We start from the raw sequence: 25,481 nt of genomic DNA, 5'->3' as shown, positions 1-25,481 counted from the left end.
CACGTATTTATTTCTCTTGCTTGTAGAGCTGGGAATATTTAAATTTAATATGCATCATATTCATGACAAAATTCAATCCTCATAACACATGACAATAGAAATGCAGAAAAGTTACTTTGCTGATAACTGGCAGAGGTAGGATTTACCCCCAGGTCTGTCTGTCTCTAAAGACAGTATGCACTGCAGTCTCTTTTATTGTGTTTTTATGCCCCATCAGACAGATCTGTTGGTGCTGGAGAGTTGGTTGGTGTCAGAGAGCACAATGCAAGAGGGATAAGGAGCAATGGGGGAGAGAGAAGGGGGAAAGGACCTGAAGATAAAAGGGTGGCAAGAGGAAGGAACAGCCAATCAGCTCTGTAGCTTCTGACGAAAGCTGCTAAGAATAAAGATAAATACAGAATCTCCAAATAAATTGATTATTCTGTCTGCTGTCTTGTATTATCCTTGTTCTGATCCCGTAAAACTGATCATTCTATACAGAATCTACATGGGAATAACATACATCGAAACAGAAATATGTTAAATGTAAAACTTAGCATAGGTAATTCTTGTTACTACTGTCCAAAAAAAAAAAGCAAAAACCCTTGAAGGGTACTTTTAATTTTGATATTTTTCTATAAAATATACATACAGTAAAAATTTAAAACAGTATCATAGGATATAAAATTAAAAGAAAGTTTTTCCTGTACCCACACTCCAGAGGTGATAATCTTACACTCTACAACCTTACATACTCCTTCAGAAATTTTCCAAGAATAAATCAGCACGTGTGCATGCACACACAATGCTTCTAAAAATTGTAGAATAGTGGCTATGAGCTAAATGAGTTTTGTCTTCCTCAGTAAAGAGCAGTAAGTCACATGTCATCTACTCCATCGCGTACGACAATGCATGACTTCAGTTTTAATTAGTCAAAGAAAATAAACTTCACACTAATTATTTTTATTTATCCATTTATGCTATAATTGGGAATATCTTTAGCATAGTTAGGAGATGTAACAAAATGAGGTACACTGGAACTTCACAGAAAAAAGAATTTTTCATGTATGTATGTTTGTCAAAATAGATTTTAACTATTTTCTTTTTAAATAACAAAGCAATTTTAAAACTTCTGAGAACTTTAACTTATGCATAATATAATATTTACTTCCTCCATCAGAATTCAAAATGTCACTCCTTGCATCAGTGACGTTTATTTAGCATTTGAAGTAACACAGAAAGTGATAAAGATAAGATTAAAAAAATTAGAAAAATTATGTATTTTAGCATGTAGTACATTGAAGTTTGAGATATGCTTATGATTTTAAAAAGGAAGATAAAAGTGAAAAAATATATAAAATACCTAGTTTCCTCTCTAGATAAAGTCAACTTTGCAAGTCTTACATTGCTGAAAAATCTTGTTGCTACCTCAAGTAAGCTTTGAAATATGATGAAATACAACATTTCACTGTTCAAAAGTTATTTTAAAAAGTTAAAGACTGATGCCATGTTTAAGCAAGCAGGCTTGAACACACCCCACCTATCCCAGCACACAGCAGTGGAGGGAGCCCCCCGCCCTGTCACGGGAGTAAAACAGATTTCGGTTTACATCATGGCTATTGTATTTCTCTTAGGGCCCTGTGCCCTCCAGGGATGAAATTCAAAACTGGTCAAAACTTTTGTTTTTAGGCACTGCTCAATCAACAATTCTGTATTTTCTACTTGACTGAAGATTATAAGCAGGTTGATGTGTTCATGAAGTCCAGTAAACATAATGCAAAATAATGGGGCGTGCACATGATGACCTATGTATGAGATCTTGAAACTGTCCCTAACTGGGAGTTTCACATTCCAAAATCCACGCTACCCTCCCTTGGTCTTCCCAGGGAAGGGCTGGCACTCGACACCTACCTTAGTAAACTGCAGCATATGAAGGGCAACCACATACTCAGATGTTCAAGGTCGAACACATGGGGGATTTGACTTTCGCTAATCCCAGATTACGTTGGTTACATAGTTTAATGGACAAACGCCATCTTCCAGCTCAGAAATAATAAGCCAATATGTGACTAGGTTTTAGACAACGTAGGGGATTAAAATGCTGTATTTTCAAACGATGGACACCGGACTCCTGCCAGCCCGCAAATCTAGTGTCATTTATGTCTTCTTTGGTTTTTGTTTTTCCACTTCGTTTTTGTTTTTGTCTTGGTCTAGTCGCAAGCTCCCTAAGCAAGGGCCACACATCATCTTAGCCTACCAAATACATTCAAATCCACTAATCCTCTAAAAAGCAGCCAAATAATCTTTGAATTTAAGTAAGTTAAATTTCCAATATAAAAAAAAATTTAGCAATGTAAATGCAAATTTTCATTAAAACTGCTTAAATTCTCTCACAGAATCAAGCACATCTAAATTGACATTTTCCTTTGTTGCAGCAATTCTATGTCTACAATTTTACCTGACATATATACTTGGATAGATATTTATTATGTACAAAGTTATCCATTCACAGCATTGTCTTTAATAGCAAAGCACTGGAAATCATCTAAATGTCTATAACTAAGAGCCTGGTTACATAAGCTAGGGCACACCCATACGATGAAACCACACACAGCTGCTTTACAACATCAGGAAACTCTTTATGTTCTGGCAGGAAATGGTCTTCAAGAAATACATTGTTCAGTGTATACATACACACTGTGTAAAACATTATAAGAATATATATTCACATTCACTTGTATACACACAGAAAACATCTCCCTACTGAAATACATAAGAAACAAATAACAGTGGCTGCCTGTCAAGCGGGAGGAAACAGGAATAGGAGGTTTTTCACTGCATCTCTCTTCTACACTGCTTTAAAATTTAGAATCATGTGAATATTTTACCCTTTAAATTTGCAAAAATTTAAATCTTTAACCAGTCTTTTTGTAGATTTTTTTTAAAATACTAGAAGAGAATAAAACAAGAATTTATACAGAACTAGCCATGTTTATATTTTGCATCTTGGCTGAAAATCCAGAGCTTCACCCTCTCTTAATCATTTATTAATCTTCATTAAAGTATTCTTTCACTGAAACTATGATGAGGAATTAACCTAGACTGCTTACCCCATTTGAAGCAACAGATATGTTTCTGAAAATTACATGTGCAATATTTTGAGAATCCAGTAATACTTTAAATGCAATGGGGTTCACATGGTGGGAGAGGGAGGAAATGGTATCTATCCAGAAACAGCTGCTTGAGTTCTGATACACTGGAGAAGCTGGAGGAGGGCTTGGAATAGAAGATACAAATATCTGTGGCATTTCAATAAATACAATGTACACAGTGCTGCAGAAAAGACACTAGCAGTTTTGGAATCGGGAAATTTTTCAAGAAGCTAGCAAATAACGTGCTAAATTCTTAAAGGATGAGAAATGGAGCTTGCCAGGGCAAGAGCTAATGAGTTCTTCCATGAAGTAAAGTAACCCTCGGTAACCCCAGTTTGCCTCCTTCATCTGAGGAGTTAGACTCTACAGCTGACACGTGCAGCTCTGTTTTTCTTTCCCCTTTCCTCCTGTAACAGTATAAAATAGAATAAACCTCACAAGTCCTGACGACAGAACCCTGCGATCGCAGAGCCGGTCAGTGAGCCAGCTGAGACAACTCAGTTTCCTGAGCCCACATCCTGGGTTCCTGCACAAAGACTGAACAGCTTCAGAGTGAGAAGGGGCTGGTTCTCTTTGGCAAACACAGAAGAGAAGAAATGAGGACAAAAGCATGAAAAGGCAGGCTAAGTTCCTAATGTCAAAACTGAGTTACTGGGGTTCGGTAACAACAGGGAGATCCTGCAAGTTGTCCGCTGAAGAGTGAGGGATGAGAGCCATCCTTAAGGAAAGTGGTCCTGCAGCTGAGTGCAAATGATACGGATGGAATGTGGAGAGAGAGGAGGCGGACTAAATCAGAGCTGGATAATAAAACAATCTGTCGCGTGGACAACCAAGGAGGGCAGAACTAGAGGGTTTATTTACAGTTCAAGTGGACAGACAGCCATCAGAGAGGCAAACCCTTCCTATTCAGAGAAGACATCACGCTTGTTGAGACCCAATCAGAGTAAACACACAGGCGCCCTTGTGCCCTCTCCCCTCCCATATCCTCCACCCACAACTCCCGTCTCTGTCCCAGCTCCTAAAGCCACAGCTCACTGGGGCTCCGGCTTCTGCACTTGTTTTCCAAGACTGGAAGTCTCCTGGGGACCTTCTGCCTAACAGCAGCCTTCTCTCTGGTGCCTCTGCCCAAATAACACTTCCTAGAAAGGCTGTCTTTGAATCCCCTGCCTAGTTATCCTGAACGACACAGCATTCTAGTGCAATGCTCACCACAAGTGTGCCTTCCTACTTAATGTCTCAATGTCTTCCCCAGAAGACTGCTAGCTCCCCCTTTTAACTCCTTTCACAGTGCTGGGCACGTCGTCAGGGCTCATGCTCACAGATGCACACAGGCACCGCTCATCACCACAAACAATACACATGCACCTGGCTCTACCCGCTGTGCAGTATTTCCACCGCTTCATCTCACATGACTCTGACAATATTCCAGCAAAGTGAACTGTTACTCACATTTTGCACATAAGAGAAGTTACAAAATACATTTCTAAAAGTCACACAATTAGCAGGCAACATTACCAAGACTCACACTCAGGACTCCAAGTCCAGGACACTTTCCCAGCACATTCCATCGACAGGTCATTAGAACCTGTGCAGCCAAGCCCCCAGTAAAGTCTGTGGTACATCGTGCTTCTGTGAAGGAAAACAAATATTCTTCACAAAACAGGTCCGTGAAAGAATGTATTAGTGAGCCGATGAATTCTTGTGCTGAGCCCACATGGAATTTATCCTTTGGGATCGGAAATTGTTAGTGAGAAACCCTGATACTCTGCAACTCTGCCTGTTCCTAGAGCCTCTCTTCTTACTCGGGTGAAAGATCCGGGGAACAGGATTCCAGAGGAAACAGATAGCCTTTCAAGTGGACAATCTGAAGAGAGTTAACCAAGGGCCCACATACACAGGGGTGGAGATCCTGCAACGGTAGCAGCGGAGAGTGGTGTAGTTGGGAAGGGAAGTGTTACTGCCCCAAACCTGGAAGCAGAGAGGGGCAGGGAAAGGAGAAGAAGGGAGACAGCACTGCAGAGGCCCCGCAGGGGACGTAGCCAGCTCCTGCTGACCCTACAGGGAGGCGCCAAAGGGAACACACACTGGGATCTCACCTCCTCCTGCAGACCTGCTGGCGGCCTCCTCCTGGGAGGGGCGGACCAGAGGGTAAGAGCCTCTGCTGATGCAGCCCTCGGCATCCGCCTCGGCCCCCTGGGCACAGAGCAGAGGGCGGAAAGGGGACCTCATGGGGCGAAAAGCAGCTCTCCAGCCCTACACCCTTGGGAAACTGAAGGAAGCTTCAAAAAGAGTTTCTGATGTCTCCTTCACACACAGAAGTTCCCATTTTACCACATGTAATATTACACAGCAAAATACGGAAAAGCAATGGAAGTCATTTTAGAAATCACTTATTACGACAGCACTAAGGAAATACTATTGTTATCACTTTGTTGATAACGACTCACCAGGAACGGGGCTGCGTGTTTGACTGGAAGTCTCTCCCTCTTTATTCTAACGAACCTATGATCTGTCTGTCACCTTCACTTTACAGAATAAGACCCTGAGGATTCAAATGGGTAAGAAGTTGTCAAAGATTGGACAGTTTCTAAGTACCAAGTCAGGATTCACATGAAGGTACAGTAACAGCAAAACCTAGCTTATTAGTCGTTTACACGCTGTAAAATAAAAATCCATGAAAGGTTCAGAAGAGTATAAAGAATACAACCCAGCCTGCAGAGGGAAGCGCTGAGGAGACAGTAACCTGGCCGAGAAGCCCCCTTTCAAGGCCCTTAACTCTGCATGAAGCTGTTCAAGGACAGGAGTCAGCCTGGATCTGCAAGGAAACAAGAAGTCCAAATAAGAATGAAAATACCTACATGCTCAACATTCAGAAATCTGTCTCAAAATAATACGAGAGCCCAGCTGGAGGATTTGAATTGATCTTAAAATATATAGTGTTCACAGCCACTGTAAATTCTATCTGACAGATGACTAAAATGTTACTGCGGCTGCTGGTCTGAAAAGAAATTTTTTAACCTCCAAAATGACAAATGTTTTCTAAGGAATTATTTTATTTAAGCAATCCAAACCTAACAGAACACCTATTAGATTCAAACCAGAGTTGAATATACTAAAACCTGTCCAGACTAGATTGATTCATAAAGCTCATGATCTTGCAAATAATCTTCCATAAACAGAAATAAACGGCACAGCAGAGTGGATGCGTATCACCATCTAATAAGGATGAACAAGCTCATCATAAATACATAACAATACGCCATCCAGAGAGCAGAAAAAAGTCAATACTCTAAATATTAAAATGCTTGGAAGTAAACCTATTTTTATAAAGACAGAGCTAAAATGTGTACACAAAGTATCCTTAAACATACACACAACGCATACGACTAAACATACACACAAGGAAATGACAGTCAAATTCCTCCAGGAAGGAAAAAAGGCTGAATGGGAGGCAGGAGGAAGGAATTACAGCTGAACCTTGAACAAGGAAGGGGTCAAGGCGCTGATCCTCCCTGTGGTCCAAAATCCATGTATAATTTGACCCTCCAAATCCACGGTTCCTCCGTATCCACAGTTCTGCTTCTGAGGATACAACCAGCTGTGGATGGCAGCTCTGTGGTATTTGCTGTTTTTAAATAATCTGTGTATAAACGGACCTACATAGTTCAAACCCATGTTCAACAGTCAGTTGTAATTCTACCATCGTGGATAATTAACAAAAACATAACAACACTATTGGCAGCTGGAATTTATTTACTGACTGTTGTCCAGGTATTTTGTTCTTGTTAACGACAGAGCAGAGTAGATACAAACTTCACTGCACAGAAAAGCTACAGCTGCTTACAGACATCCAGTGACTTAGCTAAGATCCCCGGGCAGACCCAGATCTAAGATTTCAACCCCAGTGTATCTGATTCCTAAATCCACGCTCCCTCTAGTTTCTTGGTATTACTATAGTAAAGGGATCCTGATTTTCAGTGAGAAAAAAATTCTTCGGATTATTTTTAGTTTTGGGGGAAAACTCACCAAGTTATTACATGTATCAAAAGAAATAATGTTTATCAAAGGGATTTGAAAACTATAATACATAATGTAACTATAAATCACTGTTTACTTAATACAGTGATGATTGATTTACATGTATCTCATCGTAGAATGGATTTCAACAATTTATGAAAGCAATATGATTCTAGAACTTCAAATTCAGATAATTAAAAAATGAGTACTAAGAATTATTAGAACAAATTTTATCAAATTGATTTAAGAGAAAAAAAAGGCCCTTTAACTTCCCCTAAAATATACACAGTCATTCACCAAACCAAAGGCATCATGGTAGAAAGTGAGAAATACAAAGACAAGACATGATGATCATTCAATGCCCCAGTGAAATGAATTTACCTTCTAAACAAGGGGGAAGACTCAAAGACCTACAGAAATGAGTAGGTTACTGGATTTTGTTACTGAAGTCTAACAATTTTCAAAATAAACTTCTAACTGCAAAGGGTTTTTACAATTTTCAAACAGTAAAGACCAAGGAATGGAAATCAGAAATGAGATGTTCCCTAAACTGGGAGAAAAAAAATCTAACAAGCTGAACACTGACTATGTTCTAGACACTCCCCTGGAGACTTTACACACATGACGCCCACACAAGTGCTCAGAGAGCTGGGACAGGAATTATCACCCCGTTTTCTTACACTCAGTAAGCCGCAGAACTAGTTTCACTGCAGGACTGTCTTGACTCTCAAAGGGTCTGCCTCTTCTCCAAAATACCATACAACTGGCTTCTGTGAAATAAAATCCGTATTTTATGGCAAAATAAGAAAAATTTAAACATAAAACAATTTTCTGTGCTCTTTGACCTCTCCCCTCTAGTGTGCACTGTGTATCTGCATTATACATCAGCCAAACCCCCCCACTGGCAGAAACATCTGCTCACCACAGACAGCAACATTCTCCGAGCATTAACAAGACAACTCCTTGAAAGACAACATCCCTTCTTATTCCTGTAAGAGATCATGCTGACCCATGACCCATTACTTGCTTTGTAAGCTTAGATGTGCACTGCGTAAACAGTCCATAGTATGTCATTTAATATACGGTCCTCTGCCTCAAAAACACATACAACTGCCTTGGCCTCTAACAGGCAGAACAGTTCCTGGAGCGTTCTGAGAGGATGCTCCCAGGTTATAATCCCCAATTTAGCACAAATAAAATTTTCTATTTCTGTCTTAGGTTGACTGATTGATCTTTGTGGGCACTTCAAAACAAATCAAAACCTTCCAAATATAATGGTAATATAAAGATTAAATTCCACCTCCAATATATCAACAGGATTTTATAGGAACAGTCAGTCAACTGCATTCATTGAGTATCTGCTGTTTACTGAGAAATATATCAGAAGCAATGGAAGAAAATAAAAGCATAATAAGTGTACAACAGCACAAACTAATTTCCAGTGTGCTTCCACTCACAGTGGTGGAGAAGAGGGACGATGGGGCTCGGGGTCACCCGCACGTTTACCAGTCCTAATGGCTAACACTGGCAAATTTACCTGTATTGACTCATTTTCAGCTGGTACAGAGGAAAGCTCTGAAATAAATATTCACTGAAACTGGCTGCACAGAAATGTCTCAGCTTCTACAAGAAGACGAGCAGAAAGGTGGACCTAGACAACGGAGCAAAGAGAGGCCAGGATTTCTCGCCTCCCCACAGACCCACCCCTTGGCTATTCCAGATGATTCAGGATTACTCTTAATTTAACCCAATACATTTGTCAAATGAAGATTCAGGAAACCCACAGACTAATCGAAGAAAACAGTGCATTAGGTTAATTCAAGTTACTGACGACTGAAGTCAGCAACTCCTGGGAGGAGGAAGGGAAATAACTGCTGAAGACTGAAAAAGGGAAACTCCACTTTTTACTTACACCTGCCTAAGGGTTAAACCACATTTCTCACTTTTAATTGCAGACATCATTAAGTATACTGCAAAAGACCAGCTATCTTAAACAATTATCAGGCTCCAGAGGTCACCAATTAGAACCCTGCAAGGATTTGAATTAAAAAAGGTTTTATGATTAGGTGAAGTAATGTTCCAAGAAAGAGATTAGTTCTGTTCAGACTGCACTCATTATAAAACCCATTTCCTCTGTGTGAAGATTCAATGTCTTTCTCATTTATCCCGCTGGCACTATCACACTCTGAGATAGAAATATGACTGTACTAATGATATTCTATAACAACCATATCATATAATACGAGCACCTTGCTCGCTATTACTTTCATATGTAATAAGATTACCAATGAATATTTAATACTGGTTAGATATGCAATAATACAAACTCTATGGGTGGGACAGACTATTCAAAATGAATTCAAAGTGGGGTAGAATCATGCTTGGGCTAAACATTTTTAGTCAGTTTCATAATCCTAATCCATCTCTATTAATGCAGCAAAGAGAATAATTAGGGGAAATAATCTTTAAGATATTAAACCATTTTTTTTCATGAAATGATTATCTATAGGGTCACTTTTATAAAAAGAACTCTAAAAATAAGTAGCGTGATCAAGGATTGCAACCAGATCCCAAAGAGCGTCTACTCCAATGCTGTTTAAAAGGCATATCGACCAAACCATAACAGATATATATGCTGGAATAACGAACATCTCTTTAAAAAAAAAAGCAGCTTAATATTAATACAAAACACACAATATGCCTAAAATAGTCTATTTCCCTCATAACTCAGTGCTCTTCTGTGCTACTTAAAAACTGCCAAACGGGCATAAAACACTTCTTGAAGACAAAATACAATTACAGCAGAAACATGTATTTTATCACTTAGATTTAATCATCATAGAAAGTTAAGACACTGATAGATAATCCATCGGTATCCGCTTTAATAGTTCCAGCCTCTGAGGGCAGGAAACACCTGAGCAGAGATACACTCAAGTGTTGAAAACGAGGGCGCTTTCCCATGTCAGTTTAAAGCCAGGAAGTGTTACCCGAACGAGTTCATTCTCCAGTCACATTTTATACTTTCCTTCTCCTTAGGAGTCAGATGCTATCTCTTCACAGTGGACATTCCCACTGGGGTTTTCTTTTTGTCAAGTTAGGTATAGATCTTCACATTCTAGACCAAGCTGTACATTAAAATCATCTAGGATCTCACAGGAAAATATGCTAAAGCCAGTCAATAGCATCCCTTTGTTTTCATTCAGCCCTTCAACCATGAAGTATCTGGTTATGCAAGTATGTACGCTAGTGGGTTCCACTTGTCAAATCTACTGACAACTGACTCATCTATTTTAAGGCTGAATATACAGACAGCTTTTACCTTTGCAGAACTGCACTGTGTGGCCTCCCTGGGCGAAAGAGACAGAATCAAAAGATAAACACAGACTAAAACTAACAGTCAGTATCTCAGGTTGGTTGACGTCTGACTGTCCTGTATCATCTTTTCTTAAACACAGAGGTGGGATAATGTGTTGATCTGTTCTACGAACGAGTAACGAGAACATGAAGACTAGTAACATGGCCAGGATTCCAGAGACCTGTTCCTTGGGACCACTTCTGAGAATTTACCAATTTTACAGCACCAGTGATTACCAGCTCACCACAGGGCCACAGTATATACTCAGACATACCACTATTTCACTGGGGAAGGGGGCAAGAGGAGGAGGATGACTAGAGAAAAAAGTGTCTAAAAAGGCTCTCTAAAGGAGAAAAACAACATGAAGAAGTTGAAAAGCACTGTCTAGGAAAACCAACTGAAATAATGGAAAATGCTTATCCAAAAGGAGAAATGATTCAGGAGAGAATCATTAACTATATACAAATATTTCTGTATGTCATATAAAAGAGATTAGATTTGGTCAGTAAGAAGGCCAGTGGCATCAAATTAAAACCAAAAGGTAGAAATAACAGAGAAAGGAGCTACCACTCAAATTTTAGAGATAAAGATCCTAAAAATAGTATTTCCCAAAGATGGAAATAGCCACCTTAGAGAGATTTGAAGTTCATCTATAGAGGCCTGACCAGTACAGGCTGGAATGTTACAATCATCTGATGGCAAGTTGAACTTGAAGGTTCCTTTCGACCCTGAGATTACATATGTCCTTGTCATGTCTCATCGACTAGCTTTTACACACATAAAACTGTGTTTGTTATTAATCATCACATGCCCAGTACTTAGTTCTATACCATTAATATAACATGCATTCAAAAAATATTTGAGTGCATGAGAGTGAATGATGATCTCCTTCATGGAGAGGCACAGTAAAACTTGATGAATTTTAAGAATATCCAAAGTTTGAATTAAATAAGTAAAAAGCAAGTCATCTAGCTTTCATTTTCATAAACAAACAGCCCATGCCGGTTACTAAGCTATTCTCTCTCAGCTCCATACACACCCACCCACACCTTGTGCAAGAACACCGGCCAGGGACGCTGCGAGCCCTGTGTCTCCTCTGCCAGGGCAGGGGACGAGGTGGGTAGGGGGACCGTCTCCTCCACTTTGTCACAGTTCCTAGCAGTGTACCAAACACAGTGCCTCCAAATCCTGGCAATGACAGTGATTGCCCCCACATCCCCAGAACCATACTCTTTGCACCCCCTCAGCAAGCCAAGAGCCTCTCCTCAGAGCCTGAGTGCTGCCCTGTGAGCTCCCTTCCAAGCTCCTAAGCAACCAGACCGACGGGGTCTTGGTCCAGCCCCACGGGTACCTCTGTTCCTCCAGCCCCAAAGGTGCGGCTCCTGGCAGAGCTGGTGTGACTATTTCGGCGTCACTTCAGTATCCTTCATTTGCTTTTCAGTCATCTGGCACCTCTCCAACCGACTCTTCATCTTGAATCTTCTGTTGCAACACCCGGTGGGCTTGTTTACCTGACTAGACCCTGAGGGACACACCACCTCGGTAAATTCCTGGAGATGTAGAGGAAGTCCCCGGAATCAACAGGCGGGAAGTCTCAGCTCGATGTGCCAGGCACCATGCTGGGCCTTCTGGAGGGCCCTGGAGGGACCCAACCAACCGCAAACGAGGCAGTAAAGTGGTAGGGAGGACATGGGTGTCGGAGGGGCAGCCCGGGCTGCACCGCAAGGGAACCTCGGGCAAGTCACTGAGCCATCTTGAGCCCTCCTTTCTACGGGTGTGAAAAATGGGGGGAAACCCAAGTTTGTGGGATTGGAAGCCACTGATCTAATGGCATCCAGCCCCTTCCTCTGGTTCCTCTGGTTCCTCTAGTTCAATAGCAGGGGTAACTGAGTACTGCGGTGGGGGTGGGCGTGATTCCCCACTCCACCTCCGTTATACATCATAACGATCACCATCAGCATTTGGAAAAACAGCATCTATGTAATGACATTGGCATAGATGTTCTCCATACAATGGAACCATAATGAATATCCTGGAGGCTGAATTATCTAAGCTCCATTCCTGATTTCCCCCATGAAAAGCACAGGAAGACAGCGTAATCTGGGAATATGCAACTGCAGGTGATGTTTACCTTGAGAAACATACCTATCAGCATCCTAATTTGAGTAGCATAGAGTAAATTTCTGTGAATATATAACCATTCAACACATTATTCAGAGGGAAAGTGTTTATCATCTTCAAAGCATTTGCTATTCCAAGAACTAATTAAGTTTACAAACTGTGTTGTGAATACCAGAAGGCAGGAGACGTACAAATCATATTGTTAATTATGCCTCTGACAAAAGGACTACATTGCAGGTATCACATACAAATGCTACAACCAGCCAAGTCCTTTAATTCCCACGATCTCAAGCTTGGGAACAAATGAAGCCAAAACATGAGCATAAAATGAATGTAAAACTAAGTTGCTTAGAGGAAAATTCAAAAATAGCCCTAAGTGAATGCTTAATCGAGTTGTTCTGTCACCTGTTCTTGCCTATGGCCCTCCCAGAACAGCACGCTAACCCACAGTCTCCAGACAAGCACAACTGTCTAGCTTCTCAACACCTGCATTGAGAGTATAAATTAATGATCATACGAGAAGGAGAGCTCAATTTAGTGAGACTTGAAGTAATAAAAACTAATAAAAACATGGGGTTCAAATCGCAGACCAACATTTACTTACAGCATGACACTGGGGAAAAATGAGCAGATCAGAGGGCCCTTGACTATCAACCCACTGATCGGGTTTCCAGAGCAGTGCAGATGAATAACATACCCCATGCGCCATGCCGTGTGCATAACAAACTCTACCCTCCTGCAACTCCAGATTTCTGTATATTAATCCAAGCAGAGCCATATAAGAAGAGAAGGTTAATAAAAAATGAAAAATTTAAGCATTAATGTAGTTAGAAATAAAGACAAAGATCATTGAAAGAGGTCAGAGTTCTCCAGAGTGTCCTGTGATGAGGAAAGGGCCGGCTGTGGTGGTGCCCCCGCTGGGAAGGGTGTGGGTGCTGTGAGTCTAGGAGGCTCTGAATGTGAGGCTGGAGGTTCCGTCCTAACATGTTTATTGTTTATCCATCCTTGCTTATGTTTGTTTGGGTGAGTTACTTATCCTCTCCGAAAACTCAGTTTCATTGCCTGCCAAATGAGGATCGCCTACTACCTTACTTACTTGAGGTGGAAATTAAATGAGACCACTGGGGAAGAAAACATCCACAACCTGAAAGAGCTACTCAAATATCAGTGGGACTGCAGCCAGGGCCCCAAGGCAATTACTGTGCAGGCGGGTACCTCCAAGCAGGAGAGGTAAGGTGCAGAAGCTCCGGTCATCACAGGCAACACGTCAAACTGTGACTGCAAGAGGGCTACGAGGCTAGGCTTCCCTTCTGCCTCTTGCGGTGCGGCTAACTCTCTACACTCAGAGTTTCTGGGGATACATATCTGCCGCAGGGTGGTGAGGGTGCTGTGCTAAGTACAGGGAAGTGTCTCCAGGACAGTTCACAAACTCTTGCATTTGCACAGTATCTGCAGAAAACGGCTGGGATGACCTAACAAGGAAATAACGAACTGGAAAGTGTTTCATAACAGTGTGCACTGGCGTATTCCCATAGGACGCTGTCTGTCTACCAGGTTATTCCTGTGCTGGAGTTCATCACACAGTCCTACCGCACGTGTGCAGGGATCACCCAGACAGGAGTCAAAGCCGCCCACTGGACCAGCGCTGTGCTAAGGGAACTGTCCGGGATGGTGGAAATGCCCGACACAGTGGTCTCCAGCCACACGTGGCCACTGAGCACCTGAGGTGCAGCGAGTATGGCTGAAGAACTCAATGTTTAGTTTTATTTCATTTTAATGAGTGAATTAATTAACATTTAAATTTAAATAGCCTCAAGTGGCTAGAAGTTACCAGAGCACAGATCTGGAATACAGCTAAACACTAAAAAGGAAGGGGAAAGGCCTGTGACCACCTGAAAGAGCTGCCATCAAGTGCAGGTGCTTTCTCTTCATCCAGCAGCTGTTACCTGCGACACGCTGTCCACACTCCCTAACAAATACCTAAGGGCTCCGAGCAGCAGCTGGGTGGGTGACAAGCACACGTGGACTCGGGAGGCAGACGACCCGGGGCTCAGGAGACACTGGGGACTTCTTAATGATACTGACCCTATTCTCAAGAAATACACACTTTAGGAAAAACTACATGTGGATACTCACAAAGCCAAGTTTACATTTTAAGTACAGTTGAAGTACTACAAAATTTACAGGGGTAGTAAACGCTTCTAGGTCAAAAGATCCAGGGGCTTGAGAATAAGTGGTATTTCAGCCGAGCCTAAAAGAACAGGCCGGGTTACGTGACGGGGAACCCTAGGCACGGGGTGCAGCCTGAGCCAGACTGCAGGCAGACCCACGGTCACAGCACAAAACACAGAGAAGCAGACACAGGCGCGCCAGGTTCAAAGGTGGAGAATATCTGGTGACACCGCTGAGAAGGTGGGGAGACAGGACACAGACTGGGCAGCAGTTCCTTTACGACAGGACTGGAAGCCTCAGGAGGCCTGATGTGGGGCAGGGGCAGGAAGAGCCAGAGTCGTGGTTCAGAAAGAGAAACTGCGTCGCACAGCAACGCCCGATGGCTGCTCTGCTCTAAGTGATGCTTTAGTGGCCACAGCTACTTGTGCTAAGGTTAAACTACTTTAATAGACAAGGATGCCACATAAAGGCTGCAGAGGATCAACAAATGTGATAAAGAAAAAGCGAGGGGGGTTTAACCTTTTTAAAATTGAAGTACAGTTAATTTACAATGTTGTGTTAGTTTCAGGCGTACAGCAAAATGATTCAGTTATATATACGTGTACATATGTGTACATATGTATACTTCTTCAGATTCTTTTCCATTATAGGCTATTACAAGATACTGAATATAGTTCCCTGTGCTATATGATAGGTCCTTGTTGTTTATCTATTTTACGTATAGTAGTGTGTATTTCCTAATCCCAAACTCCTAATTTATCTTTCCCCACACCCTTTCCTCTTTGGTAACCATAACTTTGTTTTCTATGTCTATGAGTCTCTTTCTGTTTTGTAAATAAGTTTATGTCATTTTTTTTAGATTCTACATATAACTGATACGATATTTGTCTGACTTATTTCACTTAATACGATAATCTCTCGGCCCATCTGCATTGCTGCAAATGGCATTATTTCTTTCTTTTTATGGCTGAGTAATACTCCATTGTGTATACATACCACTTTTTCTCTATCCATTCATCTGTCGGCAGACATTTAGGCTGTTTCCATGTCTTGGCTATTGTAAATAGTGCTGCTATGAACAGTGGGGTGACGTATCTGTTCAAACTAGAGTTTTTCTAGATATATGCCCAGGAGTGGGATTGCTGGATCATATGGTAGCTATTTTTAGTTTTCTAAGGAACCTCCATGCTGTTCTCTGTGGTGGCTGCACCGCTCTCTCCCCAGCAGTGTAGGAGGGTCCCCTTTCTCCACACTGTCTCCAGCACTTAGTATTTATAGACTTTTTGATTATGGCCATTCTGACCGGCGTGAGGAGACACTTCTTTATAGTTCTGATGTGCATTTCTCTAATAACCAGTGATGCTGAGCATCCTTCCGTGTGCCTCCTCCTGGCCATCTGTAGGTCTCCTCTGGAGAAATGTCTATTTAGGTCTTCTGTCCATTTTTTGATTGGGTTGTTTGGGGTTTTTTTGATGAGCTATTTGTATATTTTGGAAATTAATCCCTTGTCAATAGTATCGTTTGCAAATATTTTCTCCCAGTCCATAGGCTACCTTTTCATTTTGTTTATGATTTCCTTTGCTGTGAAAAAGCTTTTAAGTAAAAAGTGGTTTTTGAGACCCTCTACAGGCCCTTTAACACTTGCATCAGAAGAGTGAAGCGAGTTAAAAATCTCCAATAATTCATGCAAAAAATACAAGATGTGCTGGTACAAATTTCAGTGAAGAAACTCAAATATTATACGTTAAATCTAAGGCCATGGGCTGAGGACTGGAAAAAGTGAGAATTACTACACAGTAGTACCCACAAAATGCCTTCTTATAAATACAGGGTCATTTTACTCTGAGACTAAAAAATAAGGTGTTAAGGAAAATTCTGTTATGTATCTATCAAAGAACAAAAAAAATCACTACATTACAACTTTTCTACAGGACGGAATAAAAGGATTAATAAGCTACAAGTTTGGACAACTAGTAAAACAGAAAAAAATCTTACTGGAGGATGGCTACAAATGTATGACTTCCTATTTCTTCTCCTCTAATCTACTTCGAGCTTAAATCTGTTGAATTCATTCCTATTTCCTCCAAATGCATTCAGATCTCTTAAATCTTTGATACCTTTTAAGTTTCCTGCTCAATAGCTACACTTGATTCTTCCAGAAGTGATATTTTACAAGCCATACATATAAAATGTTAAAAGAAAAAAACTTTGCCTGAAACAAGAACCAACAACCACAAGAATTATGCCTGATACTTCATGTGGACTTCCAAAAATCCGAATGCCAAGGCATCACACCTTTATGTGTGCTCGTAAGTCAGCAGCTGAATATGTTCAAAAACTCTGAATTCTAAGAAAGAAAATATTACAAAAAAAGAAAAGGCTCAGAGTTCAGTCAGTGTTGTTTTTGCTTTTGTCTGTTTTGTAAATTAAATGTCTGTTCAGCCATAGCCCACACTGGGTACAGTTAAAGGAGAGGAGGAGACAGGAATCAACATGTATTGAGAGCCTACCGAACTTCAGACAAACATATTTTGGGCACTTTTAAATATACTGTCTCAGTCTCCAAGGGAGGTAGACAAACACAGGGGAGTCTTTTCTTGTCTTTCAAGCTAGTAAGTGAAAGCAATAGGTATTGTGCCCACATCTGATAAAAGGTCCACGTTTCTGGCTACAGCGAAAGTGTCACATTCTCCACTGTGACTATGTAATCCAAGACCTGAATATTTCCTTTCCGCTTTCTGTTTTCTTTGCTGCTTAACTCTTTCTCCATACCTAGAGCTTTTCTAAGTGGATTAGTTCAACAGATACGCAAGTGTTTTAATTACTGTCAGAAAGTAAATGAAAAATGGATTTTGCTTTAAGACAAACAAAATCAAGTGAAAAAATATAAAAAGGAGCAAATTGTAAGTTACAGTCCACAAGTCTAGTGCTAATAACTCCATATATTTATTCAGCACAACCTATGACTCGAAGTGCTCCCACACCCATTACATCCTCTTACTGCAGCACAGAAATCCCTGGCTTTTGGCAAATGGTTATCAGCATTCCATTCGCTGCTTCTAGTCTTGAGGCTTATTTATCTGGCTGTCAATCTATTTGTTTTTTCAAATAATCATAAATTGGTGATTGTGGGTGAGGAAAGTGTACAGCAGACAATAAAATATATCCTTAAAAATCAGTGTGATTTTTTCCTGTTATCAAAATCTTAAATGTACAAAAGAATTTTTAAAACAGCCTACTTTCTTACATTAGAACAATAGTTTATAGAATAAGCAGTTACTAAATAGACAACCAGAACATCACACAGTGTGTTACTAGCTATTGGTCAAGAAATTTAATTTATTCATGGGACAAAGTTTTCTACTTTTCCCTGCAAATGTATAAAGCATTACCATAGATGTGAACCACAGTCTCACAAGCCCCAGAGCTTTCCATCTTTTCAGTCTTAGGATCCCTTCCACTTAGACTCACACAAAATGTTAAGAACCCCAGAGAGCTTTTTGTTTAAGTGTTATAATTTATCAATATTTACAATAATTTAATTAAAATTGAGAAACTTAAAAACATTAATTTAAAAACAACAAAACAAACCATCACATTTTAACATAAAAACATATTTTCATAAAAATTACCACATTTTCAAAAAGGAAAAAAATCTGAGTAGAGTGGCACTTTTACTTCCGCACACTTATTTAATGTCTATCGTTAAAAAATGACAGCTGAATTCTCTTATTTTCTTCTAAGTTTTATCTATTACAAAATGTTGTGACTGAAGTATATGAAAAAACTCCTCACAGACAGACAGGGGGAAAAGGAGGTGTGTTTTAACAGGCTTCTCAGGTAACTGTGGATATTCTTTGGACACCAAAACTCAACAAACACTAACCTTTTCAAGGTGAGTTGCAATACGGAAGTGAAATTGTATCAATGGACTTGCATTCTGTTAATTAAAATCCACTGGCTTATCTTACACTTGAAATGAATCTTTTATTCATGCATGACTTTATAACAACATACATGATCATTTGAAAAATACCGGCTCTCTGTGCAGTCTTCGAATAGCAAATACTTTCATTTTACAATATTTTAAAAGCGTATTTGTTTATATCACTACACTCATCAGTCTTTAAGTATTAGGAAACAGTGAAGCATGTGGTTAGAATTTCAAGAGTTCGAATTCATTTGAAAGCTCAAATTTTATCACTGACAACAAATATAGCTACTTAACCTGAAGTAAAGGCGAACTTATTTCATTTTTGAGAAAAAGTCTGCAAAATACCCACACCTGAATAATCTTTATCAATATGTCAATCCCAATCTTTCGAGGAAAAATAGATTTTTATGAAAAAAGTGGCTGGTTCAGCTAACAACTGGAACAGGCACATGAGTGTTTTCCCTTGAGACGGCTGTTTGCTGACATGGCGTCCCGAAGAAGGGCTGTACACAGGCTTCTCTTTGTCACAAAGAACAGCAAAGAGGAGCGCGTTCAGAGAGAGACATCCAACAGCATTAACAACACCTACGGCTCCAACAAAAACATTTTTAGGTGAAACTGGTGGGCCGCTCTACTGCATTAGGAATGTCTTTCATGACAGAGAAAGTGTGGTTTTAGGATCAGGAGACAGAATCCAAAACCGTGTGTAAGACCTTGAGCAATTAGACTTCTCTGACTGTAGGTACCTACCTGGCAGCACTGTGGGAAAAATTAAATTATTTGCAAAATGCTGACCACTGGGTCTGGCATGCAGTAGGTCCTCAGTAAGTGGATCTGTTACTATTATTATTTAAGAAACTCAATTTGTTACTTTGCAGTTTTTCAAAGTATTGGGAATGTGATGTGGGATTAGATAAAATTAAGGCTTGGTGGCAAAATGGTTAGTAACCACTGCCTTCTACACCTAGTCCGTGGCAGACATGTAAACAAGCCTTCACAGTTCCCACCGAAGTTTGTTCCCACTACAATTTCTAGCTCCATCCTCAGTGAGGAAGGCAATAATCATTCAAAACCTTCTTTTTAAAATACCTGTTTGCACGTTTGGGGTGGTCTCAAGTCACGTAACCACCCCTTCCTCAGAGCAAATAACTACAACTAAGAGCAGGCGACATCAGAGATTGTTAGATTCTATGTTTTCAAAAACCACAAAAGGCCAAAAACAAAGCAGACTTTGTAGCTGCTCCCAGGTAGCTAGTCCTAGTCTTCCTGTGGTCAAGATGAAAACTCACATTGGGCGACGCCCCAGCTCTCACCAGGCAGTCTCCTCCTCCCCGCCAGCTTTTGTGCGGTCCTCCTCAGAGCCTCCCTCCCGTTGCCACTGCCGACAATGCCCACCGCCCTCAGCGGACTCGGCGTCAGCGGGCACCCCCTCTGCGTTCGCCTTTACGTTGCCCGTCTTCCCCTGCAGTCCCCGTTCCACCTGAGCAGGAGTCCTGTCTGGCTCCCGCTGCTCCCTACGTCACACCTGGCCCAAGGACAAGGTTAGCATGAGGACGATAAGCATAAGGTAAGTGAACAGATGAACATTCCCAAGCTCTCTTCCTTTTTTTAATGTCACAAATTATTATCATACGTTGACATTTGTGAACCCTGAACACGTCACAAACACAAACAAGATTCTAAAACATGGACTTTTCCATACTGGTCAACAGAATTACCTCCCGTACAAGCCACCAACCAGGCTCCTAGTAAAAAAAAAAAGGTTCTTATTTTAAACAATTCTTTCTTAATTTGAATGAAGCTTAAGAAAATGACAAGACACTGTCCATGCAAATTTCCCCTGCATTCTGTTTCTTCCCTCAGTGGACTCTGCTTCAGTTATATTTACAGATTTTGTGGGCAAACGTTTGCCTTCTCATGTGGGCCTATGGGGTTTGCTTTTGGATTCTGTCTACTGTCACAGCTTTATCTGCCACTTAAGTGCTGGTGGCCCCACACCATTTTCACTGGGTCAGACCCCTTTCATCAATACCTCACCAGCCAACTGAACTGAGTACGTCCTGTGCCTAAGACATTTTACACCAATTACCTCATTTAACCTTCACACTGTCCACAAAGGGGTAAGCTCTGGCACCCCACTTTCAGATGAGGGTCCACTGCTAGAGAGAGTGGAAAAGAGAGAGGCTCCCTCCCGTCTGTGTGTGCCGTGCTGCAGCGCCTACTGGCCTCCCTCGCCTGGATGTCCTGGTCAACACAAGCCACCACGTGCCCACTAAACTCATCCTCCCTGCCCCCCGCCGACACTCCCAAACTCTGAAAATGGTGCTACGATACACATTCCGTCCTCTGAGAAATGATAAAATGTTAAAAATTATTTATTTAGTTCTAAAACATCATTCAAAATAACTACACGTATCAAGTGGCATATAACACACATTAAATAAATATTAGCTCCGTGAAGTCAAACGTCAGATGGCATTTGCTTCCAGTGCTATTATTGTCATTGTCTATTTTACTGATCTGTGTTTAAACCTAAAGGTGTTAAGCAAAGAAGTTGTTTTTTAAAAAATCCAATAAAAAAATAAAGAACAATTCTCCATCAGAACTTCAACCTCTGGTGACAGTCCCTTCTCTCAGTAATGCACCCTCAGTCAACGCCTTGACTTTCCTCTTAACACCTGACTACACAACGCCTTGTATCAGTCACTCATTCATACTATTAATCTTTTCAAACCTAATTATATAAAAAATATCAACTCCCACACCTGTGTTTCAATACCTCTAACAGTAACAATGATGGCAATGATCATACTTTGGCTTTGTGTTACAGTTTCCAAACTGAGAAGTCTCGCTCATATTTTTCCAGTTTCTCTTTCTCTAGGGGTGAGCAAATTTTAAAGGTGAGGAGGCAGAAGCCCAGAACAGAGCAGGGAAGTAATTTGTCTGAGGTCACAGGTTTCAAAGGATCAGACATCCACGTAGGTGTGGAGGGAGGAAGGGCAGGCCTTTTCCTCCAAGTAACATTTCCTGAACCAGAAGACTGCACTTAACAAAGCACAATCGATTTCTTACGGTAAAAAAGCTACAAACCCAAATTCTAGACAACATACGTCAAAAATAGGGGACACAGGGTAGACATGCCCGTTTTCAGAGCTGGAGGGGTCATCGAAACAGTCGCGGGCCTCGGTTTATAAGGCACCTGCCCTTCATGTATAGGTACAGACCCCCATGGCTTCTCCTTCCCAAGTAAGAACCCCAGTCCTTCCCAGACACGTGGGGTGACTTCTGGTGCAACTGGAGGGATTAGGGCTGTGATAAGGCTCTGTAACAAGGTAACATTAAAGTGTTTCTGCATCTGCAACACAAACGGCTGTAATTAAAAAAAAATTAATCCTTACAATAAAACTTTTGTCAACCTCATTTTGCTCAAGGCCATATAACTAGAAAGGGGCACAGTTGGAAAAGAACTGTCATAAACACGCAGAGACCCCAAGGAGCACGCCTGGCCTGCGGGGCTAGGAAAACCACAGGAAGCAGAGCCTCTGGACAGGGCAGTGACGTGGAGGAGAACCCAACTGCAGCTGAGGCCTCGGATGCGGAGACCGAGCTGCACAGACAGAGCAGCGCTGGCCCAGAGCCAGGGAAGGCAAAGATGTCAAAAGAACAGGGCACTAAAACAGACACTCAGCCTGTCCGCTGGTCACTAAATGGACTGAATCCTGCCATCTGCCCCGCACCGTGAGCGAGACAGCGGTGGAGAGACAAAAATCCGCCCTGACCTCTTGGGAGCTCCTGTCCAGTGAGGGAGGCAGGCTTGGTAAAGGACTCGGGGCGGAGGGGCTGGGGAGAATCAGCAAAGAAAACAAGAAGCCCTCTCACTGTGACAACAATAAACCTAAATATGAATCAGCATCGTAACGGCCGCTTCCGTGCACTAACTGGGCAACCACAGTCTGCAGGCAATTTATTGGGCCTTAATAACATGCTATCTCCTGCGATTTTCAGAACAATAGAGAACACTCAGGAAAGCAACGTATCTAATTCACAGCTGCTCATCAGCATTGCTGGGTGCGGACCCAGGATCAGCTGGGCACAAACACTCACCAACTTCCTCTCAGAAAATGCTTCTTAAGCATCAACTACGAGGAGCAATTACTCACACGCTGAGTCTGCAGTCGTAATCAAGACACGCCCTCTGGCCACGCACGTTACACGGCCCACTGTCCTGAGAGCGGGGCGCTGCCCAGCAGCCTCAGCTGGACACGGGCTCCTTCTATGCTTGGCAGTAGCCCGACTTCCAGCCAACCATGGAATTGCTCTGTGAAGATCCACAGTCCTGTTTCCACATCCTGCTCCACTTCTCACCCCGCCCAGGAGCTGAGGATGGCACCATGTTCCCAAAAGACGCCGGGCAGGAGGCTGACCCTTGCTGTCCCTAACTTTCTCTAACCTATGGATGCTGAATACAAATAACAGTACAGGCAAGTAATAATTTAATCCTTTTTAAAAGTGTTTTTACTACTAAGCTGAATTTGGAGTGAGTCTTCAAACTTCCTACCTCTGTAGGCTAAGGATCTATTCAAAATAAGAAGGGTATTTCAACAGCTCAGTAACTGAAAGAAACACGACCCCTCTTACAAGCCACTGTGTATACCTAATAAAGCTGATTTTTCAGTAATTTGGTGATAACAATTAAAAGATCTAAAAATTCTCTTCCCCCTCATTTCCTGTTCCTGAGATCAACATGGTAATAATCTCCCCTAAGCAAAGCATGATTCGTATCAATAAATGCACAAATTAAAATCAGATATATTTAACTATACAAAGACACAACTTTATATATAAAACTATCCTATTTTCATACACTTATGTACTGTACATAGAAACACATGTAAGACTGACAGCAGACCTGTGCATGTGCACACACCGTAACAACTTCTGCAAACAGTAAGATACATTCAAATTGAACTTTTTAACACTACTTTTTAAAAACACACAATTTGTTCAGCACTGCTGTGTGACAAGGTCCAGCAGTGCTAAAACAATCCTTTGAGCCTAACAGTAAAGATTCTTAAAGATTCCTCCAATTACTTTCAGGACAACACTCACACTCACCCGGCAGTAACGACCCTCAGTGGACCTAAGACAAGCTGACTCTGCTTGCAGCCTCTCCCCTCCACACGACGGCCGTCCACCCAGGACTCCTCGCCATCCCAGGATCTCCCATGGTCCCCTGGGCTCCATGGCTTGGAATGTGCTGCCATCCGTTCCCCCTCTGCTCCTTCAATCCCACTTGAGCTGTAAATTTAACCTGGAACGTACCATTCCCGTCAAGACTCCTTCCAAACGCCCCCGGAGTTACACTCTCCAGGCGCCCTTCCAGCACTGGAGCCGCGCCTCCATCAGGACGGAACCACTTCCTGTCTTCCTCCTGCCTGGGTACGTCCTGAAGGCACAGTCAGCATCTTTATTCCTCTCCTCTCCTCATCCAGCTCCAGCATAGTGTCTGATACAAAAGTACTTAACAAATTCACTTATTCCACAAACATCTGAATCCCTCTACATGCTAGGAAATCAACAATGAGCAGAAAGAGACACATCACAGGTCCTGTTGGACCTTAAATGTTAAACATATTAGCCACTGCCAAATAATGTCAAATGGTACATATGCTCAGACACTATGTGAAAACATTTAAATAATTTAAAATGTGGAGAAAAATTAAAAAGAAACATAAAAGAATACAGAAAGCAAATCTGTTTTACAAAGATCTAAAGGTGCAAGGTCAAAATACCAGACAGAAGAGAAAAATCATTTTGTTCAAACAGATGAGCCCACACTACCCTCTTCTAGAAAAAGAAAATAAAGGAGAAGAATCAGACGGCTTGTCTTTCACCAGAGACGCTTCTGAAAACAAGTATTTCTGTGCAGTATGATTCGTATTTGATCAGATCTGATAACAGTATTTCTGCAAATCAATTTCAATCACAATTACGCACACCAACTTGCAGTGAATAGACACCATGTAAGAATGGGTTTTGCTACACAGGTAAGCATCACTGTTATTATTCAAATTGTGCTCATATACTGGAAACATTTGGGAGGCAAAACACACATATCTAAATATGCACAGATGACGTGCACACAACTACTACCATCCCTTTCTAGCGGAGCTGAGAAAATCATTCAGTTGCTTTGGAGGGACCTACCTGGGTCTGAATATGTTTCTGGCACTTACCGGCCACATAACCCGAGTCGAGTTATTTAACCTGAGCCTCGGTCCTGTCACTTAGCAAACAGAGACGACATCCGCCCTCACTACTAAGAAACCTCTAATTCCTGGGAGAAGGCGACACTTCCCCCATCCCCCCTTCACCCACAAACAGGAGCTCAGATAGGGCCTGGGACAGAACGGACGTCTGGTAGACAAAAGGAGGCTACCACATATTTAATGTTCATTCACCCAAAACGTTCAGTAAGCATCTTCTATGTGCGGGGCAGTTTTTGACTGTTTGGTGTCAGGAGTGAGTAATACAAAGACCCTGCCCTCATAAAGTGTACATTCCGAGGAAGGGATGTTGCCTTTACAGAGAATAAAGGACTAGAGATGGTCCTGGAGGGGCCCTTGGGCTCACCAACCAGTCTCACTGAGCTCTTCACCTGCTCTGCTTATCAGACACGAGGTCAGCGTGCGGCAATGAGCCCAGGAGGGCCCGGAGCCATGAGTGTCCCCGCCCTTGGAAAGCTAAGGGG

General features: G+C 41.7%; 1 protein-coding gene across 4 annotated transcripts in view; it reads right to left on the bottom strand.

Annotated features, from left to right (window-relative positions):
* KHDRBS3 (KH RNA binding domain containing, signal transduction associated 3) overlaps nucleotides 1–25,481 on the bottom strand; it is a 145,768-nt gene that overhangs the window by 95,820 nt on the left and 24,467 nt on the right. The window lies entirely within an intron of this gene.

Source organism: Vicugna pacos, chromosome 25, assembly GCF_048564905.1.
Source record: "Vicugna pacos chromosome 25, VicPac4, whole genome shotgun sequence".
Taxonomy (NCBI): Eukaryota; Metazoa; Chordata; class Mammalia; order Artiodactyla; family Camelidae; genus Vicugna; species Vicugna pacos.
This window is presented reverse-complemented; position numbering and strand designations above follow the sequence as displayed.